Genomic DNA, 19548 nt, shown 5'->3' with positions numbered 1-19548 from the left:
ATTAATTCAGCAGGGTAAGGGTCACTCACGATGGAACTGTACTGGGATGTGTTTATTCAGCAGGGTGAGGGTCACTCACTGTGTAACTGTGCAGGGATGTGTTTATTCAGCAGGGTAAGGGTCACTCACTGTGTAACTGTACTGGGATGTGTTTATTCAGCAGGGTGAGGGTCACTCACTGTGTCACTGTACTGGGATGTGTTTATTCAGGAGGGGGAGTGTCACTCACTGTGTAACTTTACTGGGATGTGTTTATTCAGCATGGTAAGGGTCACTCACTGTGTAACTGTACTAGGATCTGTTTATTCAGCAGGGTGAGGGTCACTCACTGTGTCACTGTACTGGGATGTGTTTATTCAGCAGGGTAAGGGTCACTCACTGTGTAACTGTACTGGGAAGTGTTTATTCAGCAGGGTGAGGGTCAGTCACTGTGTAACTGTACTGGGATGTGTTTATTCAGCAGGGTAAGGGTCACTCACTGTGTAACTGTTCTGGGATGTGTTTATTCAGCAGGGTATGGGGTCACTCACTGTGTAACCGTACTGGGATGTGTTTATTCTGCAGGGAGATGGTCACTCAGTGTAACTGTACTGGGATGTGTTTGTTCAGAAGAGTGAGGGTCATTCTTTGTGTAAATGTACTGGGATGTGTTTATTCAGCAGTGTGAGAGTCACTCACTGTGTAAATGTACTGCGATGTATTTATTTAGCAGGGTGTGGATCACTCACTGTCGAACTATACTGGGATGTGTTTATTCAGCATGGTGAGTATCACTCACTCTGTAACTGTACTGGGATATATTTATTCAGCAGGGTGAGGATCATTCACTGTGTAACTGTACTGGGATGTGTTTCTTCAGCAGGGTTAGGGTCATTCACTGTGTATATGTACTGGGATGTGTTTATTCAGCAGGGTGACGGTCACTCTCTGTGTCACTGTACTGGGATGTGTTTATTCAGCAGGGGGAGTGTCACTCACTGTGTAACTGGACTGGGATGTGTTTATTCAGAATGGTAAGGGTCACTCACTGTGTAACTGTACTGGGATGTGTTTATTCAGCAGGGTGAGGGTCACTCACGGTGTAACTGTACAGGGATGTGTTTATTCAGCAGGGGGAGTGTCACTCACTATGTAACTGTACTGGGATGTCTTTATTCAGCAGGGTAAGGGTCACTCACTGTGTAACTGTACTGGGATGTGTTTATTCAGCAGGGTGAGGGTCAGTCACTGTGTCACTGTACTGGGATGTGTTTGTTCAGCCGGGGGAGCATCACTCACTGTGTAACTGTACTGGGATGTGTTCATTCAGCAGGGGGATGGTCACTCACAGTGTAACTGTACTGGGATGTGTTTATTCAGAAGGGTGAGGGTCACTCACTGTGTCACTGTACTGGGATGTGTTTGTTCAGCCGGGGGAGCATCACTCACTGTGTAACTGTACTGGGATGTGTTTATTCAGCAGGGTAAGGGTCACTCTCTGTGTCACTGTACTGGGATGTGTTTATTCAGCAGGGTGAGGGTCACACTGTGTAACTGTACTGGGATATGTTTATTAAGCAGGGTGAGGGTCACTCTCTGTGTAACTGTACTGGGATGTGTTTAGTCAGCAGGGTATGGGGTCACTCACTGTGTAACTGTATTGGGATGTGTTTATTCAGCATGGTGAGGGTCAATCACACTGTAATTGTACTGGGATGTGTTTATTCAGCAGGTGATGGTCACTCACTGTGTAACTGTACAGGGATGTGTTTATTCAGAATGGTAAGGGTCACTCACTGTGTAACTGTACTGGGATGTTTTTATTCAGCAGAGTGAGGGTCACTCACTGTGTAACTGTACAGGGATGTGTTTATTCAGCAGGGGGAGTGTCACTCACTGTGTAACTGTACTGGGATGTGTTTATTCAGAATGGTAAGGGTCACTCACTGTGTAACTGTACTGGGATGTGTTTATTCAGCAGGGTGAGGGTCACTCACTGTGTCACTGTACTGGGATGCGTTTATTCAGCATGGTGAGGGTCACTCACTGTGTAACTGTACAGGGATGTGTTTATTCAGCAGGGGGAGTGTCACTCACTGTGTAACTGTACTGGGATGTCTTTATTCAGCAGGGTAAGGGTCACTCACTGTGTCACTGTACTGGGATGTGTTCATTCAGCAGGGGGATGGTCACTCACAGTGTAACTGTACTGATATGTGTTTATTCAGAAGGGTGAGGGTAACTCACTGTGTACCTGTACTGGGATGTGTTTACTCAGCAGGGGGATGGTCACTCACAGTGTAACTGTACTGGGATGTGTTTGTTCAGAAGAGTGAGGGTCACTCTCTGTGTAACTGTACTGGGATGTGTTTATTCAGCAGTGTGAGGGTCACTCACTGAGTAACTGTACTGGGATGTGTTTATTCAGCATGGTGATGGTCATTCACTGTGGAACTGTTCTGGGATGTGTTTATTCGGCAGTTTATTGGGTCACTCACTGTGTAACTGTACTGCGATGTGTTTGTTCAGAAGAGTGAGGGTCACTGTCTATGTAACTGTACTGGGATGTGTTTATTCAGCAGGGTGAGGGTCACTCACTGTGTAATTGTACTGGGATGTGTTTATTCAGCAGGGTGAGGGTCACTCACTGTGTAACTGTACTGGGATGTGTTTATTCAGCAGGGGGAGGGTCACTCACTGTGTCACAGTACTGGGATGTGTTTATTCAGCAGGGGAAGCGTCACTCACTGTGTAACTGTACTGGGCTGTATTTCTTCAGAAGGGTAAGGGTGACTCACTATGTAACTGTACTGGGATGTGGTTATTCTGCACAGTAAGGGTCACTCGCTGTGTACCTGAACTGTGATGTGTTTCTTCAGCAGGGTGACGGTCACTCACTGTGTAACTGTAGTGGGATGCATTTATTCAGCATGGTGAGGGTCAATCACACTGTAGCTGTACTGGGATGTGTTTATTCAGCAGGTGATGGTCACTCACTGTGTAACTGTACAGGGATGTGTTTATTCAGAATGGTAAGGGTCACTCACTGTGTAACTGTACTGGGATGTGTTTATTCAGCAGGGGGAGTGTCACTCACTGTGTAACTGTACTGGGATGTGTTTATTCAGCAGGGTGAGGGTCACTCACTGTCTCCCTGTACTGGGATCTGTTTATTCAGCCGGGGGAGCGTCACTCACTGTGTTACTGTACTGGGATGAGTTTATTCAGCAGGGTATGGGGTCACTCACTGTGTACCTGTACTGGTATGTGTTTATTCAGCAGGGTGAGGGTCACTCATTGTGTAACTGGACTGGAATGTGTTTATTCAGCACGGTGAGAGCCACTCACTGTGTATCTGTACTGCGATGTGTTTATTCAGCAGGGTGAGGGTCGCTCACTCTGTAACTGTACTGGGATGTGTTTATTCAGCAGGGTGAGGGTCACTCACTGTGTAACTGTACTGGGATGTGTTTATTCAGCAGGGTGAGGGTCACTCACTGTGTATCTGTACTGCGATGTGTTTATTCAGCAGGGTGAGGGTCGCTCACTCTGTAACTGTACTGGGATGTGTTTATTCAGCAGGGTGAGGGTCACTCACTGTGTAACTGTACTGGGATGTGTTTATTCAGCAGGTGAGGGTCACTCACTGTGTCACTGTACTGGGATGTTTTTATTCAGTATGGTGAGAGTCACTCACTGTGTAACTGTACTGGGATGTGTTTATTCAGCAGGGTATTGGGTCACTCACTGTGTCACTGCACTGGGATGTGTTTATTCAGCAGGTGATGGTCACTCACTGTGTAACTGTACTAGGATGTATTAATTCTGCAGGGTGAGGGTCACTCACTGTGTAACTGTACTGGGATGTGTTTATTCAGATTGGTAAGGGTCACTCACTGTGTAACTGTACTGGGATGTGTTTATTCAGCAGGGTAAGTGTCACTCACTGTGTAACTGTACTGGGATGTGTTTATTCAGCAGGGTGAGGCTCACTCACTGTGTTACTGTACTGGGATTTGTTTATTCAGCCGGGGGAGCGTCACTCACTGTGTTACTGTACTGGGATGTGTTTATTCAGCAGGGGGAGCGTCACTCACTGTGTAACTGGACTGGGATGTGTTTATTCAGCAGGGTATGGGGTCACTCACTGTGTACCTGTACTGGTATGTGTTTGTTTAGCAGTGTGAGGGTCACTCACGGTGTAACTGTACAGGGCCGTGTTTATCCAGTATGGTGAGAGTCACTCACTGTGGGCGGCACGGTGGCACAGTGGTTAGCACTGCTGCCTCACAGCGCCAGAGACCCGGGTTCAATTCCTGCCTCAGGCGACTGACTGTGTGGTGTTTGCACATTCTCCCCGTGTCTGCGTGGGTTTCCTCCGGGTGCTCCGGTTTCCTCCCACAGTCACAAAGATATGCGGGTCAGGTGAATTGGCCATGCTAAATTGCCCATCGTGTTAGGTTAAAGGGGTATATGTAGGGGTATGGGTGGGTTGCGCTTCGGCGGGTCGTTGTGGACTTGTTGGGCCGAAGGGCCTGTTTCCACACTGTAAGTAATCTAATCTAAATAACTGTACTGCGATGTGTTTATTCAGCAGGGAATGGGGTCACTCACAGTGTAACTGTACTAGGATGTGTTTATTCAGCAGGGTGAGGGTCACTTATAGTGTAACTGGACTGGAATGTGTTTATTCAGCATGGTGAGAGCCACTCACAGTGTAACTGTACTGGGATGTGTTTATTCAGCAGGGTGAGGGTCACTCAGTGTGTAACTGTACTGGGATGTGTTTATTCAGCAGGGTATTGAGTCACTCACTGTGCAACTGTACTGGGATATGTTTATTCAGCAGGGTATGGGGTCACTCACTGTGTAACTGTACTGGGATGTGTTTATACAGCAGGTGATGGTCACTCACTGTGTAACTGTACAGGGATGTATTAATTCAGCAGGGTAAGGGTCACTCACTGTGTAACTGTACTGGGATGTGTTTATTCAGAAGGGTGAGGGTCACTCACTGTGTCACTGTACTGGGATGTGTTTATTCAGCCGGGGGAGCATCACTCACTGTGTAACTGTACTGGGATGTGTTTACTCAGCAGGGGGATGGTCACTCACAGTGTAACTGTACTGGGATGTGTTTGTTCAGAAGAGTGAGGGTCACTCTCTGTGTAACTGTACTGGGATGTGTTTATTCAGCAGTGTGAGGGTCACTCACTGAGTAACTGTACTGGGATGTGTTTATTCAGCATGGTGATGGTCATTCACTGTGGAACTGTTCTGGGATGTATATATTCGGCAGTTTATGGGGTCACTCACTGTGTAACTGTACTGGGATGTGTTTGTTCAGAAGAGTGAGGGTCACTCTCTGTGTAACTGTACTGGAATGTGTTTATTCAGCAGGGTGAGGGTCACTCACTGCGTAATTGTACTGAGATGTGTTTATTCAGCTGGGTATGGGGTCACTCAGTGTGTAACTGTACTGGGATGTGTTTATTCAGCATGGTGAGATTCACTCACTGTGTAACTGTACTGGGCCGTGTTTATTCAGCAGGGTGAGGGTCACTCACTGTGTAACTGTACTGGGATGTGTTTATTCAGCAGGGGGAGGCTCACTCACTGTGTCACTGTACTGGGATGTGTTTATACAGCAGGGGAAGCGTCACTCACTGTGTAACTGTACTGGGATGTGTTTCTTCAGAAGGGTAAGGGTGACTCACTATGTAACTGTACTGGGATGTGTTTCTTCAGCAGGGTGACCGTCAATCACTGTGTAACTGTAGTGGGATGCATTTATTCAGCATGGTGAGGGTCAATCACACTGTAGCTGTACTGGGATGTGTTTATTCAGCAGGTGATGGTCACTTACTGTGTAACTGTACAGGGATGTATTAATTCAGCAGGGTCAGGGTCACTCACGGTGTAAGTTTACTGGGATGTGTTTATTCAGCAGGGTAAGGGTAAATCACTGTGTAACTGTACTGGGATTTGTTTATTCAGCAGGGTGAGGCTCACTCACTGTGTAACTGTTCTGGGATGTGTTTATTCAGCCGGGGGAGCGTCACTCATTGTGTTACTGTACTGGAATGTGTTTATTCAGCAGGGTATGGGGTCACTCACTGTGTACCTGTACTGGTATGTGTTTATTTAGCAGGGTGAGGGTCACTCACGGTGTGACTGTACAGGGCCGTGTTTATTCAGTATGGTGAGAGTCACTCACTGTGGGCGGCACGGTGGCACAGTGGTTAGCACTGCTGCCTCACCGCGCCAGAGACCCGGGTTCAATTCCCACCTCAGGCGACTGACTGTGTGGAGTTTGCACATTCTCCCCGTGTCTGCGTGGGTTTCCTCCGGTTGCTCCGGATTCCTCCCACAGTCACAAAGATATGCGGGTCAGGTGAATTGGCCATGCTAAATTGCCCATAGTGTTAGGTTAAAGGGGTAAATGTAGGGGTATGGGTGGGTTGCGCTTCGGCGGGTCGGTGTGGACTTGTTGGGCCGAAGGGCCTGTTTCCACACTGTAAGTAATCTAATCTAATATAATCTAATCTAAAAAACTGTTCTGCGATGTGTTTATTCAGCAGGGTATGGGGTCACTCACTGTGCAACTGTACTAGGATGTGTTTATTCAGCAGGGTGAGGGTCACTTATAGTGTAACTGGACTGGAATGTGTTTATTCAGCATGGTGAGAGCCACTCACAGTGTAACTGTACTGGGATGTGTTTATTCAGTATGGTGAGGGTCACTCACTGTGTAACTGTACTGGGATGTGTTTATTCAGCAGGGTATGGGGTCACTCACTGTGTAACTGTATTGGGATGTGTTTATTCAGCAGGGTAAGGGTCACTCTCTGTGTAACTGTACAGGGATGTGTTTATTCAGCAGGGTGAGGGTCACTCATTGTGTAACTGGACTGGAATGTGTTTATTCAGCGCGGTGACAGTCACTCACAGTGTAACTGTACTGGGATGTGTTTATTCCGCAGGGGGAGGGTCACTCACGATGTAACTGTACTGGGATGTGTTTATTCAGCAGGGTGAGGGTCACTCACTGTGTAACTGTACAAGGATGTGTTTATTCAGCAGGGGGAGTGTCACTCACTGTGTAACTGTACTGGGATGTGTTTGTTCAGCATGGGAAGGGTCACTCACTCTTGTAACTGTACTAGGATGTGTTTATTCAGCAGGGTGAGGGTCACTCACTGTGTCACTGTACTGGGATGTGGTTATTCAGCAGGGTAAGGGTCACTCACTGTGTAACTGAACTGTGATGTGTTTCTTCAGCAGGGTGAGGGTCACTCACTGTGTCTCTGTACTGGGATTTGTTTATTCAGCATGGTGAGGGTCACTCACTGTGTAACTGTAGTGGGATGCATTTATTCAGCATGGTGAGGGTCAATCACACTGTAACTGTACTGGGATGTGTTTATTCAGCAGGTGATGGTCACTCACTGTGTAACTGTACAGGGATGTATTAATTCAGCAGGGTAAGGGTCACTCTCTGTGTAACTGTACTGGGATGTGTTTGTTCAGCCGGGGGAGCATCACTCACTGTGTAACTGTACTGCGATGTGTTTACTCAGCAGGGGGATGGTCACTCACAGTGTAACTGTACTGGGATGTGTTTGTTCAGAAGAGTGAGGGTCATTCTCTGTGTAACTGTACTGGGATGTGTTTATTCAGCAGTGCGATGGTCACTCACTGAGTAACTGTACTGGGATGTGTTTATTCAGCATGGTGATGGTCATTCACTGTGGAACTGTTCTGGGATGTGTTTATTCGGCAGTTTATGGGGTCACTCACTGTCTTACTGTACTGGGATGTGTTTGTTCAGAAGAGTGAGGGTCACTCTCTGTGTAACTGTACTGGAATGTGTTTATTCAGCAGGGTGAGGGTCACTCACTGCGTAATTGTACTGAGATGTGTTTATTCAGCTGGGTATGGGGTCACTCAGTGTATAACTGTACTGGGATGTTTTTATTCAGCATGGTAAGATTCACTCACTGTGTAACTGTACTGGGATGTGTTTATTCAGCAGGGTGAGGGTCACTCATTTTGTAACTGTACTGGGATGTGTTTATTCAGCAGGAGGAGGCTCACTCACTGTGTCACTGTACTGGGATGTGTTTATACAGCAGGGGAAGCGTCACTCACTGTGCAACTGTACTGGGCTGTGTTTCTTCAGAAGGGTTAGGGTGACTCACTATGTAACTGTACTGGGATGTGTTTATACAGCAGGGGAAGCGTCACTCACTGTGTAACTGTACTGGGCTGTGTTTCTTCAGAAGGGTAAGGGTGACTCACTATGTAACTGTACTGGGATGTGTTTCTTCAGCAGGGTGACCGTCACTCACTGTGTAACTGTAGTGGGATGCATTTATTCAGCATGGTGACGGTCAATCACACTGTAGCTGTACTGGGATGTGTTTATTCAGCAGGTGATGGTCACTTACTGTGTAACTGTACAGGGATGTATTAATTCAGCAGGGTCAGGGTCACTCACGGTGTAACTGTACTGGGATGTGTTTATTCAGCAGGGGGAGGGTCACTCACTGTGTCACTGTACTGGGATGTGTTTGTACAGCAGGGGAAGCGTCACTCACTGTGTAACTGTACTGGGATGTGTTTATTCAGCAGGGTAAGGGTCACTCACTGTGTAACTGAACTGTGATGTGTTTCTTCAGCAGGGTGAGGGTCACTCACTGTGTCTCTGTACTGGGATTTGTTTATTCAGCATGGTGACGGTCACTCACTGTGTAACTGTAGTGGGATGCATTTATTCAGCATGGTGAGGGTCAATCACACTGTAGCTGTACTGGGATGTATTTATTCAGCAGGGTGAGGGTCACTCACTGTGTCTCTGTACTGGGATTTGTTTATTCAGCATGGTGACGGTCACTCACTGTGTAACTGTAGTGGGATGCATTTATTCAGCATGGTGAGGGTCAATCACACTGTAACTGTACTGGGATGTGTTTATTCAGCAGGTGATGGTCACTCACTGTGTAACTGTACAGGGATGTATTAATTCAGCAGGGGGAGTGCCACTCACTGTGGAACTGTACTGGGATGTGTTTATTCAGCAGGGTGAGGGTCACTCACTGTGTCACAGTACTGGGATGTGTTTATTCAGCCGGGGGAGCGTCACTCACTGTGTAACTGTACTGGGATGTGTTTGTTCAGAAGAGTGAGGGTCACTCTCTGTGTAACTGTACTGGGATGTGTTTATTCAGCAGGGTGAGGGTCATTCACTGTGTATCTGTACTGGGATGTGTTTATTCAGCAGAGTGAGCGTCACTCAATCTGCAACTGTACTGGGATGTGTTTATTCAGCAGGGATAGGGTCACTCACTGTTTAACTGAACTGGGATGTGTTTATTCAGTAGGGTGTGGGTCACTTACTGTATAACTGTACTGGGATGTGTTTATTCAGCAATGTATGCGGTCACTCACTGTGTAACTGTACTGGGATGCTTTTATTCAGCAGGGTGAGGGTCAATCACTGTGTAACTGTACTGGGATGCTTTTATTCAGCATGGTGAGTGTCACTCACTGTGTAACTGTACTGGGATGTGTTTATTCAGCATGGTGAGGGTCTCTCTCTGTGTAACTGTACTGGGAGGTGTTTAGTCAGCAGGGTGAGGGTCACTCACTGTGCAAATGTACTGGGATGTGTTTATTCGGCAGGATATGGGGTCACTCACTGTGTAACTGTACTGGGATGTTTTTATTCAGCAGGGGGAGGGTCACTCACTGTGTCACTGTACTGGGATGTGTTTATTCAGCAGGGGAGGGTCACTCACTGTGTCACTGTACTGGGATGTGTTTATACAGCAGGGGAAGCGTCACTCACTGTGTAACTGTACTGGGATGTGTTTATTCAGCACGGTGAGGGTGACTCACTGTGTAACTGTACTGGGATGTGGTTATTCAGCAGGGTAAGGGTCACTAACTGTGTAACTGAACTGTGATGTGTTTCTTCAGCAGGGTGAGGGTCTCTCACTGTGCCTCTGTGCTGGGATGCATTTATTCAGCATGATGACGCTCACTCACTGTGCAACTGTATTGGGATGCATTTATTCAGCATGGTGAGGGTCAATCACACTGTAACTGTACTGGGATGTGTTTATTCAGCAGGTGATGGTCACTCACTGTGCAACTGTACAGGGATGTATTAATTCAGCAGGGTAAGGGTCACTCACGACGGAACTGTACTGGGATGTGTTTATTCAGCAGGGTGAGGGTCACTCACTGTGTAACTGTACTGGGATGTGTTTATTCAGCATGGGAAGGGTCACTCACTGTGTAACTGTACTAGGATGTGTTTATTCAGCAGGGTGAGAGTCACTCACTGTGTAACTGTACTGGGATGTGTTTATTCAGAAGGGTAGGGGTCACTCACTGTGTAACTGTACTGGGAAGTGTTTATTCAGCAGGGTGAGGGTCAGTCACTGTGTAACTGTACTGGGATGTGTTTATTCAGAAGGGTAGGGGTCACTCACTGTGTAACTGTACTGGGATTTGTTTATTCAGCTGGGTATGGGGTCACTCACTGTGTCCCTGTACTGGGATGTGTTTATTCTGCAGGGAGATGGTCACTCAGTGTTACTGTACTGGGATGTGTTTGTTCAGAAGAGTGAGGGTCACTCTTTGTGTAAATGTACTGGGATGTGTTTATTCAGCAGTGTGAGGGTCACTCACTGTGTAACTGTACTGCGATGTATTTATTCAGCAGTGTGAGGATCACTCACTATCGAACTATACTGGGATGTGTTTATTCAGCATGGTGAGTATCACTCACTCTGTAACTGTACTGGGATATGTTTATTCAGCAGGGGTGAGGGTCATTCGCTGTGTAACTGTACTGGGATGTGTTTCTTCAGCAGGGTTAGGGTCATTCACTGTGTATCTGTACTGGGATGTGTTTATTCTGCAGGGTGACGGTCACTCTCTGTGTCACTGTACTAGGATGTGTTTATTCAGCAGGGTGAGGGTCACACTGTGTAACTGTACTGGGATATGTTTATTAAGCAGGGTGAGGGTCACTCTCTGTGTAACTGTACTGGGATGTGTTTATTCTGCAGGATGAGACTCACTCACTGTGTAACTGTACTGGGATGTGTTTGTTCAGCAGGGATATGGTCACTCACAGTTTAACTGAACTGGGATGTGTTTATTCCGCAGGGTGAGGGTCACTTACGGTTTAACTGTACTGGGATGTGTTTATTCAGCAGAGAGAGAGTCACTCACTGTGTTTCTGTACTGGGATGTGTTTATTCAGCATGGTGATGGTCACTCACTGTGTAACTGTGCTGGAATGTGTTTATTCAGCATGGTGAGTGTCACTCACAGTGTAACTGTACTGGGATGTGTTTATTCAGCATGTTGAGAGTCACTCACTGTGTAACTGTACTGGGATGTGTTTATTCAGCTGGATATGGGGTCACTCACTGTGTAACTGTACTGGTATGTGTTTATTCAGCAGGGGGAGGGTCACTCACTGTTTAACTGAACTGGGATGTGTTTATTCAGTAGGGTGTGGGTCACTTACTGTATAACTGTACTGGGATGTGTTTATTCAGCAATGTATGCGGTCACTCACTGTGTAACTGTACTGGGATGCTTTTATTCAGCAGGGTGAGGGTCAATCACTGTGTAACTGTACTGGGATGCTTTTATTCAGCATGGTGAGTGTCACTCACTGTGTAACTGTACTGGGATGTGTTTATTCAGCATGGTGAGGGTCTCTCTCTGTGTAACTGTACTGGGAGGTGTTTAGTCAGCAGGGTGAGGGTCACTCACTGTGCAAATGTACTGGGATGTGTTTATTCGGCAGGATATGGGGTCACTCACTGTGTAACTGTACTGGGATGTTTTTATTCAGCAGGGGGAGGGTCACTCACTGTGTCACTGTACTGGGATGTGTTTATTCAGCAGGGGAGGGTCACTCACTGTGTCACTGTACTGGGATGTGTTTATACAGCAGGGGAAGCGTCACTCACTGTGTAACTGTACTGGGATGTGTTTATTCAGCACGGTGAGGGTGACTCACTGTGTAACTGTACTGGGATGTGGTTATTCAGCAGGGTAAGGGTCACTAACTGTGTAACTGAACTGTGATGTGTTTCTTCAGCAGGGTGAGGGTCTCTCACTGTGCCTCTGTGCTGGGATGCATTTATTCAGCATGATGACGCTCACTCACTGTGCAACTGTATTGGGATGCATTTATTCAGCATGGTGAGGGTCAATCACACTGTAACTGTACTGGGATGTGTTTATTCAGCAGGTGATGGTCACTCACTGTGCAACTGTACAGGGATGTATTAATTCAGCAGGGTAAGGGTCACTCACGACGGAACTGTACTGGGATGTGTTTATTCAGCAGGGTGAGGGTCACTCACTGTGTAACTGTACTGGGATGTGTTTATTCAGCATGGGAAGGGTCACTCACTGTGTAACTGTACTAGGATGTGTTTATTCAGCAGGGTGAGAGTCACTCACTGTGTAACTGTACTGGGATGTGTTTATTCAGAAGGGTAGGGGTCACTCACTGTGTAACTGTACTGGGAAGTGTTTATTCAGCAGGGTGAGGGTCAGTCACTGTGTAACTGTACTGGGATGTGTTTATTCAGAAGGGTAGGGGTCACTCACTGTGTAACTGTACTGGGATTTGTTTATTCAGCTGGGTATGGGGTCACTCACTGTGTCCCTGTACTGGGATGTGTTTATTCTGCAGGGAGATGGTCACTCAGTGTTACTGTACTGGGATGTGTTTGTTCAGAAGAGTGAGGGTCACTCTTTGTGTAAATGTACTGGGATGTGTTTATTCAGCAGTGTGAGGGTCACTCACTGTGTAACTGTACTGCGATGTATTTATTCAGCAGGGTGAGGATCACTCACTATCGAACTATACTGGGATGTGTTTATTCAGCATGGTGAGTATCACTCACTCTGTAACTGTACTGGGATATGTTTATTCAGCAGGGTGAGGGTCATTCACTGTGTAACTGTACTGGGATGTGTTTCTTCAGCAGGGTTAGGGTCATTCACTGTGTATCTGTACTGGGATGTGTTTATTCTGCAGGGTGACGGTCACTCTCTGTGTCACTGTACTAGGATGTGTTTATTCAGCAGGGTGAGGGTCACACTGTGTAACTGTACTGGGATATGTTTATTAAGCAGGGTGAGGGTCACTCTCTGTGTAACTGTACTGGGATGTGTTTATTCTGCAGGATGAGACTCACTCACTGTGTAACTGTACTGGGATGTGTTTGTTCAGCAGGGATATGGTCACTCACAGTTTAACTGAACTGGGATGTGTTTATTCCGCAGGGTGAGGGTCACTTACGGTTTAACTGTACTGGGATGTGTTTATTCAGCAGAGAGAGAGTCACTCACTGTGTTTCTGTACTGGGATGTGTTTATTCAGCATGGTGATGGTCACTCACTGTGTAACTGTGCTGGAATGTGTTTATTCAGCATGGTGAGTGTCACTCACAGTGTAACTGTACTGGGATGTGTTTATTCAGCATGTTGAGAGTCACTCACTGTGTAACTGTACTGGGATGTGTTTATTCAGCTGGATATGGGGTCACTCACTGTGTAACTGTACTGGTATGTGTTTATTCAGCAGGGGGAGGGTCACTCACTGTGTCACTGTACTGGGATGTGTTTATTCAGCAGGGTAAGGGTCACTCACGGTGTAACTGTACTGGGACGTGTTTATTCAGTATGGTGAGAGTCACTCACTGTGTAACTGTACTGGGACGTGTTTATTCAGTATGGTGAGAGTCACTCACAGTGTAACTGTACTGCGATGTGTTTATTCAGCAGGGTATGGGGTCACTCACTGTGCAACTGTACTGGGATGTGTTTATTCAGCAGGGTGAGGGTCACTCATTGTGTAACTGGACTGGAATGTGTTTATTCAGCGCGGTGACAGTCACTCACAGTGTAACTGTACTGGGATGTTTTTATTCAGCATGGTGAGGGTCACTCACTGTGTCACTGTACTGGGATGTGTTTATTCAGCAGGGTAAGGGTCACTCACGATGTAACTGTACTGGGATGTGTTTATTCAGCAGGGTGAGGGTCACTCACTGTATAACTGTACAGGGATGTGTTTATTCAGCAGGGGGAGTGTCACTCACAGTGTAACTGTACTGGGATGTGTTTATTCAGCAGGGTAAGGGTCACTCACTGTGTAACTGTACTGGGAAGTGTTTATTCAGCAGGGTAAGGGTCACTCACTGTGTAACTGTACTGGGAAGTGTTTATTCAGCAGGGTGAGGGTCACTCACTGTGTAACTGTACTGGGATGTGTTTATTCAGCATGGTAAGGGTCACTCACTGTGTAACTGTACTGGGATGTGTTTATTCAGCAGGGTGAGGGTCACTCACTGTGTCACGACTCTGGGATTTGTTTACTCAGCCAGGGGAGCATCACTCACTGTGTAACTGTACTGGAATGTGTTTATTCAGCAGGGTATGGGGTCACTCACTGTGTTCCTGTACAGGGATGTGTTCATTCTGCAGGGAGATGGTCACTCAGTGTAACTGTACTGGGATGTGTTTGTTCAGAAGAGTGAGGGTCACTCACTGTGTAACTGTACTGCGATGTATTTATTCAGCAGGGTGAGGATCACTCACTGTCGAACTATACTGGGATGTGTTTATTCAGCATGGTGAGTATCACTCACTCTGTAACTGTACTGGGATATGTTTATTCAGCAGGGTGAGGGTCATTCACTGTGTAACTGTACTGGGATATGTTTCTTCAGCAGGGTTAGGGTCATTCACTGTGTATCTGTACTGGGATGTGTTTATTCTGCAGGGGGAGTGTCACTCACTGTGTCACTGTACTGGGATGTGTTTATTCAGCAGAGAGAGAGTCACTCACTGTGTAACTGTACTGGGATGTGTTTATTCAGCATGGTGATGGTCACTCACTGTGTAACTGTGCTGGAATGTGTTTATTCAGCATGGTGAGTGTCACTCACAGTGTAACTGTACTGGGATGTGTTTATTCAGCATGTTGAGAGTCACTCACTGTGTAACTGTACTGGGATGTGTTTATTCAGCAGGGTGAGGGTCACTCACTGTGTAATTGTACTGGGATGTGTTTATTCAGCTGGATATGGGGTCACTCACTGTGCAACTGTACTGGGATGTGTTTATTCAGCAGGGTGAGGGTCACTCACTGTGTAATTGTACTGGGATGTGTTTATTCAGCTGGATATGGGGTCACTCACTGTGCAACTGTACTGGGATGTGTTTATTCAGCAGGGTGAGGGTCACTCATTGTGTAACTGTACTGGGATGTGTTTATTCAGCATGGTGAGGGTCACTCACTGTGTAACTGTACTGGGATGTGTTTATTCAGCAGGGTGAGCGTCGCTCACTGTGTAACTGTACAGGGATGTGTTTATTCAGCAGGGGGAGTGCCACTCACTGTGTAACTGTACTGGGATGTGTTTATTCAGCACGGTGAGGGTCACTCACTGTGTCACTGTACTGGGATGTGATTATTCAGCCGGGGGAGCGTCACTCACTGTGTAACTGTACTGGGATGTGTTTATTCAGCAGGGTATGGGGTCACTCACCGTGTACCTGTACTGGGATGTGTTTATTCACCAGGGGGATGGTCACTCAATGTGTAACTGTACTGGGATGTGTTTGTTCAGAAGAGTGAGGGTCACTCTCTGTGTAACTGTACTGGGATGTGTTTATTCAGCAGGGGGATGGTCACTCACAGTGTAACTGTACTGGGATGTGTTTGTTCAGCAGGATGAGGATCACTCAGTGTCGAACTATACTGGGATGTGTTTATTCTGCATGGTGAGTATCACTCACTCTGTAGCTGTGTTGGGATATGTTTATTCAGCAGGGTGAGGGTCATTCACTGTGTAACTGTACTGGGATGTGTTTCTTCAGCAGGGTTAGGGTCATTCACTGTGTATCTGTACTGGGATGTGTTTATTCAGCAGGGTGACGGTCACTCTCTGTGTCACTGTACTGGGATGTGTTTATTCAGCAGGGGGAGTGTCACTCACTGTGTAACTGTACTGGGATGTGTTTATTCAGTAGGGTGTGGGTCACTTACTGTATAACTGTACTGGGATGTGTTTATTCAGCAGGGTAAGGGTCACTCACTGTGTAACTGTACTGGGATGCTTTTATTCAGCAGGGTGAGGGTCAATCACTGTGTAACTGTACTGGGATGCTTTTATTCAGCATGGTGAGTGTCACTCACTGTGTAACTGTACTGGGATGTGTTTATTCAGCATGGTGAGGGTCTCTCTCTGTGTAACTGTACTGGGAGGTGTTTAGTCAGCAGGGTGAGGGTCACTCACTGTGCAAATGTCCTGGGATGTGTTTATTCGGCAGGATATGGGGTCACTCACTGTGTAACTGTACTGGGATGTGTTTATTCAGCAGGGGGAGGGTCACTCACTGTGTCACTGTACTGGGATGTGTTTATTCAGCAGGGGGAGGGTCACTCACTGTGTCACTGTACTGGGATGTGTTTATACAGCAGGGGAAGCGGCACTCACTGTGTAACTGTACTGGGATGTGTTTATTCAGCACGGTGAGGGTGACTCACTGTGTAACTGTACTGGGATGTGGTTATTCAGCAGGGTAAGGGTCACTAACTGTGTAACTGAACTGTGATGTGTTTCTTCAGCAGAGTGAGGGTCTCTCACTGTGTCTCTGTGCTGGGATGCATTTATTCAGCATGATGACGCTCACTCACTGTGTAACTGTATTGGGATGCATTTATTCAGCATGGTGAGGTTCAATCACACTGTAACTGTACTGGGATGTGTTTATTCAGCAGGTGATGGTCACTCACTGTGCAACTGTAAAGGGATGTATTAATTCAGCAGGGTAAGGGTCACTCACGACGGAACTGTACTGGGATGTGTTTATTCAGCAGGGTGAGGGTCACTCACTGTGTAACTGTACAGGGATGTGTTTATTCAGCAGGGGGAGTGTCACTCACTGTGTAACTGTACTGGGATGTGTTTATTCAGCATGGTAAGGGTCACTCACTGTGTAACTGTACTAGGATGTGTTTATTCAGAAGGGTAGGGGTCACTCACTGTGTAACTGTACTGGGAAGTGTTTATTCAGCAGGGTGAGGGTCAGTCACTGTGTAACTGTACTGGGATTTGTTTATTCAGCATGGTAAGGGTCACTCACTGTGTAACTGGACTGGAATGTGTTTATTCAGCAGGGTATGGGGTCACTCACCGTGTACCTGTACTGGGATGTGTTTATTCACCACGGGGATGGTCACTCACTGTGTAACTGTACTGGGATGTGTTTGTTCAGCAGGGATATGGTCACTCACAGTTTAACTGAACTGGGATGTGTTTATTCCGCAGGGTGAGGGTCACTTACGGTTTAACTGTACTGGGATGTGTTTATTCAGCAGAGAGAGAGTCACTCACTGTGTTTCTGTACTGGGATGTGTTTATTCAGCATGGTGAGTGTCACTCACAGTGTAACTGTACTGGGATGTGTTTATTCAGCATGTTGAGAGTCACTCACTGTGTAACTGTACTGGGATGTGTTTATTCAGCTGGACATGGGGTCACTCACTGTGTAACTGTACTGGTATGTGTTTATTCAGCATGGTGAGTGTCACTCACAGTGTAACTGTACTGGGTTGTGTTTATTCAGCATGTTGAGAGTCACTCACTGTGTAACTGTACTGGTATGTGTTTATTCAGCAGGGGGAGGGTCACTCACTGTGTCACTGTACTGGGATGTGTTTATTCAGCAGGGGGAGGGTCACTCACTGTGTCACTGTACTGGGATGTGTTTATTCAGCAGGGGGAGGGTCACTCACGGTGTAACTGTACTGGGATGTGTTTATTCAGTCTGGTGAGAGTCACTCACTGTGTAACTGTACTGGGATGTGTTTATTCAGCAGGGTGAGGGTCACTCATTGTGTAACTGGACTGGAATGTGTTTATTCAGCGCGGTGACAGTCACTCACAGTGTAACTGTACTGGGATGTTTTTATTCAGCCTGGTGAGGGTCACTCACCGTGTAACTGTACTGGGATGTGTTTATTCAGCAGGGTAAGGGTCACTCACGATGTAACTGTACTGGGATGTGTTTATTCAGCAGGGTGAGGGTCACTCACTGTGTAACTGTACAGGGATGTGTTTATTCAGCAGGGGGAGTGTCACTCACAGTGTAACTGTACTGGGATGTGTTTATTCAGCAGGGTAATGGTCACTCACTGTGTAACTGTACTGAGATGTGTTTATTCAGCAGGGTAAGGGTCACTCACTGTGTAACTGTACTGGGATGTGTTTATTCAGCATGGTAAGGGTCACTCACTGTGTAACTGTACTGGGATGTGTTTATTCAGCAGGGTGAGGGTCACTCACTGTGTAACTGCGCTGGGATGTGTTTATTCAGCAGGGTGAGGGTCAGTCACTGTGTAACTGTACTGGGATGTGTTTATTCAGCATGGTAAGGGTCACTCACTGTGTAACTGTACTGGGATGTGTTTATTCAGCAGGGTGAGGGTCACTCACTGTGTCACGACTCTGGGATTTGTTTACTCAGCCAGGGGAGCATCACTCACTGTGTAACTGTACTGGAATGTGTTTATTCAGCAGGGTATGGGGTCACTCACTGTGTTCCTGTACTGGGATGTGTTTATTCTGCAGGGAGATGGTCACTCAGTGTAACTGTACTGGGATGTGTTTGTTCAGAAGAGTGAGAGTCACTCACTGTGTAACTGTACTGGGATGTGTTTATTCAGCATGGTGAGTATCACTCACTCTGTAACTGTACTGGGATATGTTTATTCAGCAGGGTGAGGGTCATTCACTGTGTAACTGTACTGGGATGCGTTTATTCTGCAGGTTGACGGTCACTCTCTGTGTCACTGTACTGGGATGTGTTTATTCAGCAGAGAGAGAGTCACTCACTGTGTAACTGTACTGGGATGTGTTTATTCAGCATGGTGATGGTCACTCACTGTGTAACTGTGCTGGAATGTGTTTATTCAGCATGGTGAGTGTCACTCACAGTGTAACTGTACTGGGATGTGTTTATTCAGCATGTTGAGAGTCACTCACTTTGTAACTGTACTGGGATGTGTTTATTCAGCAGGGTGAGGGTCACTCACTGTGTAATTGTACTGGGATGTGTTTATTCAGCTGGATATGGGGTCACTCACTGTGCAACTGTACTGGGATGTGTTTATTCAGCAGGGTGAGGGTCACTCATTGTGTAACTGGACTGGAATGTGTTTATTCAGCGCGGTGACAGTCACTCACAGTGTAACTGTACTGGGATGTGTTTATTCAGCAGGGTGAGGGTCACTCACTGTGTAACTGTACTGGGATGTTTTTATTCCGCAGGGTGAGGGTCACTCACTGCGTAATTGTACTGGGATGTGTTTATTCAGCAGGGTGAGGGTCACTCACTGTGTAACTGTACAGGGATGTATTTATTCAGCAGGGGGAGTGTCACTCACTGTGTAACTGTACTGGGATGTGTTTGTTCAGCATGGGAAGGGTCACTCACTGTGTAACTGTACTAGGA

This window comes from Chiloscyllium plagiosum, unplaced genomic scaffold (genome assembly GCF_037043375.1).
Source record: "Chiloscyllium plagiosum isolate Xiang-an unplaced genomic scaffold, Cpla_swu_hap1 HiC_scaffold_1, whole genome shotgun sequence".
Taxonomy (NCBI): domain Eukaryota; kingdom Metazoa; phylum Chordata; class Chondrichthyes; order Orectolobiformes; family Hemiscylliidae; genus Chiloscyllium; species Chiloscyllium plagiosum.
Note: the sequence above shows the minus strand (reverse complement) of the source record.